We start from the raw sequence: 9,336 nt of genomic DNA, 5'->3' as shown, positions 1-9,336 counted from the left end.
CCTCACTATGTTGCCCAGGCTTGAATATAGTGGCTCCTCACAAGTGCTGTTATAGCACACTGTAGCCTTGAACTCCTGGGCTCAAGCATTCCTCCCACCTCAACCTCCAAGAGTAGCTAGGACCTCAGGCATGTGCCACTGCACCTAGCCATTCACTTCTTCTTACTCTTTTTTGCTCACTCTTGTTCTGGGTCCATTCAGAGCACAGTCTAGTCTTCTCAGTTCTGAACATTCTCTCTCAACTCCCTATGCTTTGCTGGAAATGCCTTCTGGTTCGGAATCTCTCAGTGATTGGCAGTGGTGCAATCCCTGCCTGAAGTGAAGAGCCTGGCCCTGCCTTCCCGCAGCTCCCAGGATGGGACAGCTGCCTGCCCCCACATGTACTTGATGGAATGGCCTCACTCTGCTTTTTAAAATAAAAACCATGTGTGCCGAGGTTCCTAGAATCCTCATACCTCTCATTGTGATTATTCTGGTTTGGCTTTTGAACTCACCTGGGAAGTTTCCCATCAACTGATTCTCCCTGGAGGCTGAGTATCTAGTCCTAACTGGTACTAGCCAAATGCTCGGCATGCCAGGTGTGGCTGGGTGGGCTCAGGTGGCCTACTCTGAATCTCCGTTCTTTCAGCACCTGGTAACCATATCTCTGCCAAGAGCTTCTGAAATACTGTGTACATCCACACAGCTTGGGGAGGCCCTGGGGGTGGACAGTAGGAAGGTTACAGGGAGAGGGACTGATTAGTGGGAGCTACTGATGAGGATGGGATGTGAATTAGTGAATCTGGAGGTGTGGAAGGTGTGGCTGCAGCTGGAGAAGGCTTGCTGGCCAGGAGATGATGTCATGTTGTTTGATGGTTACCTGCACATGGCTTCTTCCCTGCAGGTGAAGGGAAGTACACCCCAGGGCCAGGGCAGGCTGGCATGGATGGGAAGGCTAGGTCTTATCTGGGCTCTGTGTCTCCCCAGGATAGGACATATCCTTGGTCTCTCCTCCACAGGTTCCCAAGTTAGGTCTCTGGGGTTCTATAAATATTTTATTCTGGCAGGAACAGAGAGCCCCAGTACATAAACCTGAGGGGTTACCTGCTCTTCCCAGAGAGTTCCCCCTTGGGTGATTTTCATTCAGTGTCCTAGATCCAAATATTGGGTCAATGTTTGTACAAACTATTGGTTTCGGAGCTATTAGCCACTAAAGGGCAGGGGCTTTTCAGGTAGTCATCTGACTATGGCCAGTCCTTTTTCTTTTTAGATTTAAATGAGAATATATTCCATCTAGAAAAAGTACTGCCCATAAATCTTCTCCTTTCTCCCTTCCTCACCCAATAAGTCTGATTATTCTTGCTGAATGGATAATGGAATGGCTAGTTTGATTTTCAAAAACTTAGGCTGAGACACAAGCATGATGATCCTTGCAGTCAATAGAGCATCAGGCCCTGGAAATCCACATCTCATTCCGGTGCACACACAGGCCTGGTGGGTGGACAGCACTGGCTTGGGTGAGCCATACAGTGTGGAGAAGGAAGGTTATTGCTTTTGATACTCCAGACACTTCTGTCTTGATGTTTGCAGAGCACAGAGTGGCATGAACTGGGGACAGATACATGAGCTTCCTACGATGAAGATTTCTATCACTGCCCTAGGTGAGGGATCACAGGTTGGTGCTTAAAGATGTAGGCTAGGGCAGGAGGGGCTCAGCAACTTCCCTGTGGGTGTCAGTTTCCTGTCCTAAATGTGAACTAACTGCACAGACTGTCTTTCTGTCTTTCTTCATCTAATACCTGTTTTTCTGTGCAGAAACTCCCCACTCAGGAGGCCCTCGTTTCTGCTGCCCTCCTCTCACTCCTCTGGCTTACTTGTAAGACCGTGGTGAACTCTTTAGGGTATACTGAAATCACTTATTTTGATATTTAACTCAAAATGGAATTTCCTCTCTTTAAAGGGCCAGTTGTGGTTTTATAATCCACACTAGACATCACTGGTCATTACAAGGGCTTTCAGGATGATATCAAAGTCAAATTCCTCCCCATTTATGAAAAATGAAAACTCAGTAAAGAGTAAACTGAGAAATAATAGAGGGGGTAAAGAGACAGTAGATGTCAGTAAGAGTCACCAAAACCTCTCCTCCAGAGTTAGCGTGCACTTGGGTTTCTGGGCAGTGTGTGTCTAGGATTGCATAGGCCCCACCCCAGGTGCCTGGCTTCCTCAGTGCTGGGCACAGCAGTTCCCTAGATTCACAGATACGCAGACACCATAGGTGGAAGAGCACAGAACATACTGGGCCATGTGAGAATAAACTGTAGCCAACAGGGGCAGTTTCAGCTTCAGCAGCAGGAGCAGAACTCTGGGACCCAGCCCCAGCCCATGGCTCTGTCCACCACACTATGCTGCATCTTGGTTTTGCCCAGTGTTCCTCAGGCTGGCAATCAGTTGCAAACACTGTAGGTGAATGACAACCTTTCAACAGAAATGAAAGCCTTATCAAACATTAATGCTGTAGTCTTGGACATGATCCTTTCTTGACCCACATATGATGGCCCTGGAAAGGTGAGGTCACCTCTACTGACACTTTCCTGGCTGCAGACTGGGTTATGGAGGCGAGTGTCATCCATCCTCATATTGGATAAAATGAGGAGGGAGCTGCCATGACTGAAGGTCATAGGTATCAAAGGAGACAGAAGGCTTCTCGGAAGACTAAGCTGTGTTAGACAGGCAGGTGTCTTCTCTCTGGCTTTCCCACGCAGCAATTTCTGTGAGAGTCAGAGAGCTCCTATCTATAAAGAGATGCACGAAGTCAAGTCTCCCAGCTGTGATAAGACCATGCGCCCCTCAGTCACTTTCTCCTGCCTGGGAAGGACCTGAAGCCCTGCACCAGCCTCTTTGCAGCTCCTCCAGCACAATAATTGCATTTGTGCTTTTGTGTGCATATGTGTACAGTGGCCTAGAAATGCCAGGCACCACTACATAAAATCAGTGATGGGCTGGGCTAAGGCAGGAAGTTCTAGGCAGGGGGTTCCCATGATCATGTTGTGTCTGAGCCCTTTGGGGACTGCCAAGTCCTCCTAAGCCCAGATGTGGGGGAGCCAAATATAGTCTCAGGTGCAGTGCTGTTTATCTCTCAGATATGGCTGTGACCTGGTTGCAACAGGGGGCTGACAAGCGTTTGGTAGGATCCTTGACAGCAGGGAGTGTCTAGGAAGGTGAGGCCTGGAAATCCCAGTGTTGGTCAGTGGCAGAGTAGGTCCTCAGCCCTACCTCAGGGAAAGGCTGTCTCCAACCTGCACTCTGCTTGCTGGAAGCTGGGTAGGGTTCCCTTTGTATCTTCTGGGGCCAGCTGGTCTCCACCATCACTTCCATCTACCAGAATAGGGAAAATATTTTTTGATTAGAACCTAAAGAATTGAGATCATGTACTAGAATAATTTCAAGTGGTGAGTAAAAGTTTAATCTTCCTTCCCAGTCATTAACTCCTCTATAATTACAGCTTCAAGCCTTAAAGCTACCTTTCCCAAACAGTGATTTTACCTTGTTCTCTGGAGTCAAAGAAGGTCATAAGTTGCAGATAGGTGGGGGAATGTTTTCTCATTCATAAAACACCTCTACAAGGACCTGCCTTCATTATATAAACATCAGAAGACTTGGATACCATGCTGGCATCTTTTAAAATTATTATTATACTTTAGGTTCTGGGGTACATATGCAGATCATGCAGGATTGTTACATAGTACATACATGGCAAGGTGGTTTGCTGCCTCCATCCGCCCCCCCCCGTCACCTATATCTGGCATTTCTTCCCATGTTATCCCTCCCCAACCTCCCTAACTCCTGCTGTCCATCCCCTAGCCTCCCCAATAGACCCCAGTGTGTGATGCTCCCCTCACTGTGTCCATGTGTTCTCATTGTTTAACACCCACCTGTAAGTGAGAACATGCACTGTTTGGTTTTCTGTTCTTGTGTCAGTTTGATGAGAATGATGGTTTCCAGATTCATCCATGGCCCTACAAAGGACACTAACTCATCATTTTTAATGGCTGCATAGTATTCAATGGTGTATATGTGCCACATTTTCCTTGTCCAGTCAATCATCGATGGGCATTTGGGTTGGTTCCAGGTCTTTGCTATTGTAAACAGTGCCACAATGAACATATGTGTGTATGTGTCTTTATGATAGAATGATTTATAATCGTTTGGGTGTATGCCTAGTAATGGGATTGCTGGGTCAAATGGAATTTCTATTTCTAGGTCCTTGAGGAATCACCACACTGTCTTCCACAATGGCTGAACTAATTTACACTCCCACCAGCAGTGTAAAACTGTTCCTATTTCTCCACATCCTCTCCAGCATCTGTTGTCTCCAGATTTTTTAATGATTGCCATTCTAACTGGCATGAGATTGTATCTCAAAGTGGTTTTGATTTGCATTTCTCAAATGGCAAGTGATGAGGAGCATTTTTTCATATGTTTGTTGGCCTCATATATGTCTTCTTTTGAAAAGTGTCTGTTCATATTCTTCACCCACTTTTGAATGTTTTTTTTTTTCTTGTAAATCTGTTTTAGTTCTTTGTAGATTCTGGATATTAGCCCTTTGTCAGATGGGTAGATTGCAAAATTTTTTTCCCATTCTGTTGGTTGCCAGTTCACTCGAATAACTGTTTCTTTTGCTGTACAAAAGCTCTGGAGTTTAATTAGATCCCATTTTTCTATTTTGGCTTTGTTGCCATTGCTTTTGGTGTTTTAGTCATGAAGTCCTTGCCTATGCCTACGTCCTGAATGGTTTTGCCTAGGTTTTCTTCTAGGGTTTTTATGGTGTTTGGTCTTATGTTTAAATCTTTAATCCATCTGGAGTTAATTTTAGTGTGAGGTGTCAGGAAGGGGTCCAGTTTCAGTTTTCTGCACATGGCTAGCCAGTTTTTTCCAAACCATTTATTAAACAGGGAATCCTTTCCCCATCGCTTGTTTTTGTCAGGTTTGTCAAAGATCAGATGGTTTTAGATGTGTGGCATTGCCTCTAAGGCCTCTGTTCTGTTCCATTGGTCTATATCTCTGTTTTGGTACCAGTACCATGCTGTTTTGATGACTGTCGCCTTGTAGTCTGACTGGGTTCTGGGACCTGGAGGAGGCTCAGCTTACTCCCTGGTGGGCTGTGTTCTTCCAGGCTCTTGGTCTCTCACTCACCCAAGAATGGGAGAGGGGATCATGCTGGGTGTGGTGCTCTTGCAAGTAAATATTGGACCCCAAAGAGTTTTGCAGAAAGAGATTTATTTAGGCAGAGAGAGAAAAAGGGGAAAGAAAAAAAAGCTTCCACAACGAAGTGGAAGAGAATCCAGATATGGAATCCGAGTCCTGATAGAGACTGGGACTTTTTTTTTTTTTTTTTTTTTGAGACGGAGTTTCGCTCTTGTTACCCAGACTGGAGTGCAATGGCAGGATCTCGGCTCACCACAACCTCCGCCTCCTGGGTTCAGGCAATTCTCCTGCCTCAGCCTCATGAGTAGCTGGGATTACAGGCACGCACCACCATGCCCAGCTAATATTTTGTATTTTTAGTAGAGACGGGGTTCACGTTGACCAGGATGGTCTCCATCTCTTGACCTCGTGGCCCACCTGCCTCGGCCCCCCAGAGTGCTGGGATTACAGGCTTGAGCCACTGTGCCCGACCGAGACTGGGACTTTTAACCTGGGAGAAATTCCTACTTCCTTTAAGTTTTCTGGGCCAATGGAAGGAGTTCCTTCAAACTTTTGCTAGAGTGATTGATATCTGATTTTTCCCGTGTGCGCAAAAATATAAACAAAGATCTCTAATCCCCAGATGGAGAGGTCGGGGGAGGGGGAGGCATGGTGCTGGGAAGTTCTTGCCCCCAAAACTACACCTCCTTGTGGACCCAGAAGAGAATACATTCCCTCAGTAGGATAGTTTGAAGTCAGGTAGCATGATGCCTCCAACTTTGTTCTTTTTTCTTAGGATTTGTCTTGGCTATGCAGGCTCATTTTTGGTTCCATATGAAGTTTAAGGTTTTTTTTTTTTTTTCCAGTTCTGTGAAGAAGGCCATTGGTGGCTTGATGGGGATAGTGTTGAATCTATAAATTACTTTGGGCAGTATGGTCATTTTCATGAAATTGACTCTTCCTAACCATGAGCATGGAATGTTTTTCCATCTGTTTGTGTCCTCTCTTATTTTCTTGAGCAGTGGTTTGTAGTTCTCATTGAAGAGGTCCTTTACATCCTTTGTTAGTTGTATTCCTCGGTATTTTATTCTTTTTATAGCAATTGTGAATGGGAATTTGCTCTTGATTTGGCTCTCCGTTAGTCTGTTATTGGTGTATAGGAATGCTTGTGATTTCTACACATTGATTTTGTATCCTGAGACTTTGCTGAAGTTGCTTATCAGCTTAAGGAGATTTTGTGCTGAGATGATGGGGTCTTCTAAATATACAATCATGTCATCTGCAAATAGAGACAATTTGACTTCCTTCTTTCCTAACCCTTTATTTCTTTTTCATGCCTGATTGCTCTGACTAAAACTTCCATTACTATATTACTATATTGAATAGGAGTGGTGAGAGAGGGCATCCTTGTCTAGTGCCAGATTTCAAAGGGAATGCTTCCAGTTTTTGCCCATTCAGTATGATATTGGCTGTGGGTTTGTCATAAATAGCTTTTATTATTTTGAGATATGTTCCATTAATACCTAGTTTATTGAGAGTTTTTAGCATAAAGGGCTACTGAATTTTGTCAAAGGCCTTTTCTGCATCTATTGAAATAATCATGTGTTTTTTTCCTTTGGTTTTGTTTATGTGGTGGATTATGTTTATAGAATTGTGTATGTTGAACTAGCCTTGCATCCCCGGGATGAAGCCTACTTGATCGTGATGGATAAGCTTTTTACTGTGCCATCAGTTTGCCAGTATTTTATTAAAGATTTTTGCATCTGTGTTCATCATGGATATTGGCCTGAAGTTTTCTTTTTTAGTTGAATCTCTGCCAGGTTTTGGCATCAAGATGATGGCCTCATAAAATGATTTGGGAAGGAGTTCTTCTTTTTGTATTGTTTGGAATGGTACCAGCTCCACTTTGTACATCTGGAAGAATTTGGCTACGAACTCGTCCAGTTCTAGACCTTTTTTGGTTGGTAAGTGATTAATTGCTGCCTCAACTTCAGACCTTGTTACTGGTCTATTCAGGGTTTCAACTTCTTCCTGGTTTAGATTTGGGAGGGTGCAAGTGTCCAGGAATTTGTCCATTTCTTCCAGGTTTACTGGTTTATGTGTATAGAATTGTTTGTAGTAATCTCTGATGGTGGTTTGTATTTCTTTGGAATTTGTGGTGATACCCCCTTTATTGTTTTTTATTGCATCTATTTGATTCTTCTCTCTTCTTTTTTATTAACTTGTCTAGTGGTCTATTTTGTTGATCTTTTAAAAAAAACAGCTCCTGGATTTATTGATTTTTTTTGAAGATTTTTTTTGTGTCTCCATCTCCTTCAGCTCTGCTTTAATCTTAGTTATTTCTTGTCTTCTGCTAGCTTTTGAGTTTTTTGGGTCTTGCTCCTCTAGCTCTTTCAATTTTGATGATAGGGTGTTGATTTTATATCTTTCCTTGCTTCTCATGTGGGCATGTATTGCTGTAAATTTTCCTCTAGAGACTGCTTTAAATGTGTCCCAGAGATTCTGGTATGTTGTGTCTTTTTTCTTGTTGGTTTTGAAGAACATCTTTATTTCTGCCTTCATTTTGTTGTTTATCCAGTTGACATTCAGGAGTCAGTTGTTCAGTTTTCATGAAGTTGTGCGGTTCTGAGTTAGTTTCTTAATCCTGAGTTCTAATTTGATTGCAGTGTGGTCTGAGAGACTATTTGTTATGATTTCCATTCTTTTACATTTGCTGAGGAGTGATTTACTTCCAATTATGTGGTAAATTTTAGAGTAGGTGCCATGTGGTGTTGAAAAGAATGCATATTCTGTGGATTTGGGGTGGAGAGTTCTGTAGATGTCTGTTAGGTCCACGTGGTCCAGATCAGAGTTCAAGTCCTAGATATCCTCGTCGGTTTTCTGCCTTGTTGATCTAATATTGGCAGTGGAGTGTTAAAGTCTCCCACTATTATTGTGTAGGAGTCTAAGTCTCTTTGTAGGTCATTAAGAACTTGCTTTATATATCTGGGTTCTCCTGTATTGGGTACGTATATATTTAGGATCATTAGCTCTTCTTGTTGCATCGATCATTTTATGATTATATGATGCCCTTCTTTGTCTCTTTTGATCTTTGTTCGTTTAAAGTCCATTTTATCAGAGACTAGGATTGTGACTCCTTTTTTTTACTCTCCATTTGCTTTGTAAATCTTCCTCCATCCCCTTATTTTTAGTCTATGTGTGTCCTTGCACATGAGATGGGTTTCCTCGATATAGCACACCAATGGGACTTGACTTTTTATTATTTATTTATTTATTTATTTTTTAATTGCATTTTAGGTTTTCGAGTACATGTGAAGAACATGCAAGATAGTTTCATAGGTACACATGTGGCAGTGTGATTTGCTGCCTTCCTCCCCTTCACCTATATCAGGCATTTCTCCCCCTACTATCTCTCCCCAACTCCCCACCCCCTGCTGTCCCTCCCCTATTCCCCCAATAGACCCCAGTGTGTAGTGCTCCCCTCCCTGTGTCCATGTGTTCTCATTGTTCAATACCTGCCTATGAGTGAGAACATGTGGTATTTCATTTTCTGTTCTTGTGTCAGTTTGCTGAGAATGATGGTCTCCAGGTTCATCCATGTCCCTACAAAGGACACAAACTCATTGCTTTTGATTGCTGCATAATATTCCATGGTGTATATGTGCCACATTTTCCCTGTCCAGTCTATCATTGATAGGCATTTGGGTTGTTTCCAGGTCTTTGCTATTGTAAACAGTGCTGCAATGAATATTCGTGTGCATAGACCCCTTCCTGACACCTCAAACTAAAATTAACTCCAGATGGATTAAAGACTTAAACATAAGACCTAACACCACAAAAATCCTAGAAGAAAATCTAGGCAAAACCATTCAGGACATAGGAGTAGGCAAGGACTTCATGACCAAAACACCAAAAGTATTGGCAACAAAAGCCAAAATAGACAAATGGGACCTAATCGAACTCCACAGCTTCTGTGCAGCAAAAGAAACAATTATTAGAGTGAATCAGCAACCAACAGAATGGGAAAAAATTTTTGCAGTCTACCCATCTGACAAAGGGCTGATATCCAGAATCTACAAAGAACTAAAACAGATTTACCAGAAAAAAACTAACAAGCCCATTCAAAAGTGGGCAAAGGATATGAACAGACACCTTACAAAAGAAGACATACAT

Source organism: Callithrix jacchus, chromosome 10 (genome assembly GCF_049354715.1).
Source record: "Callithrix jacchus isolate 240 chromosome 10, calJac240_pri, whole genome shotgun sequence".
Lineage (NCBI taxonomy): Eukaryota > Metazoa > Chordata > Mammalia > Primates > Cebidae > Callithrix > Callithrix jacchus.
The sequence above is the reverse complement of the archived record's forward strand: the minus strand, read 5'-3'. Positions refer to the sequence as shown.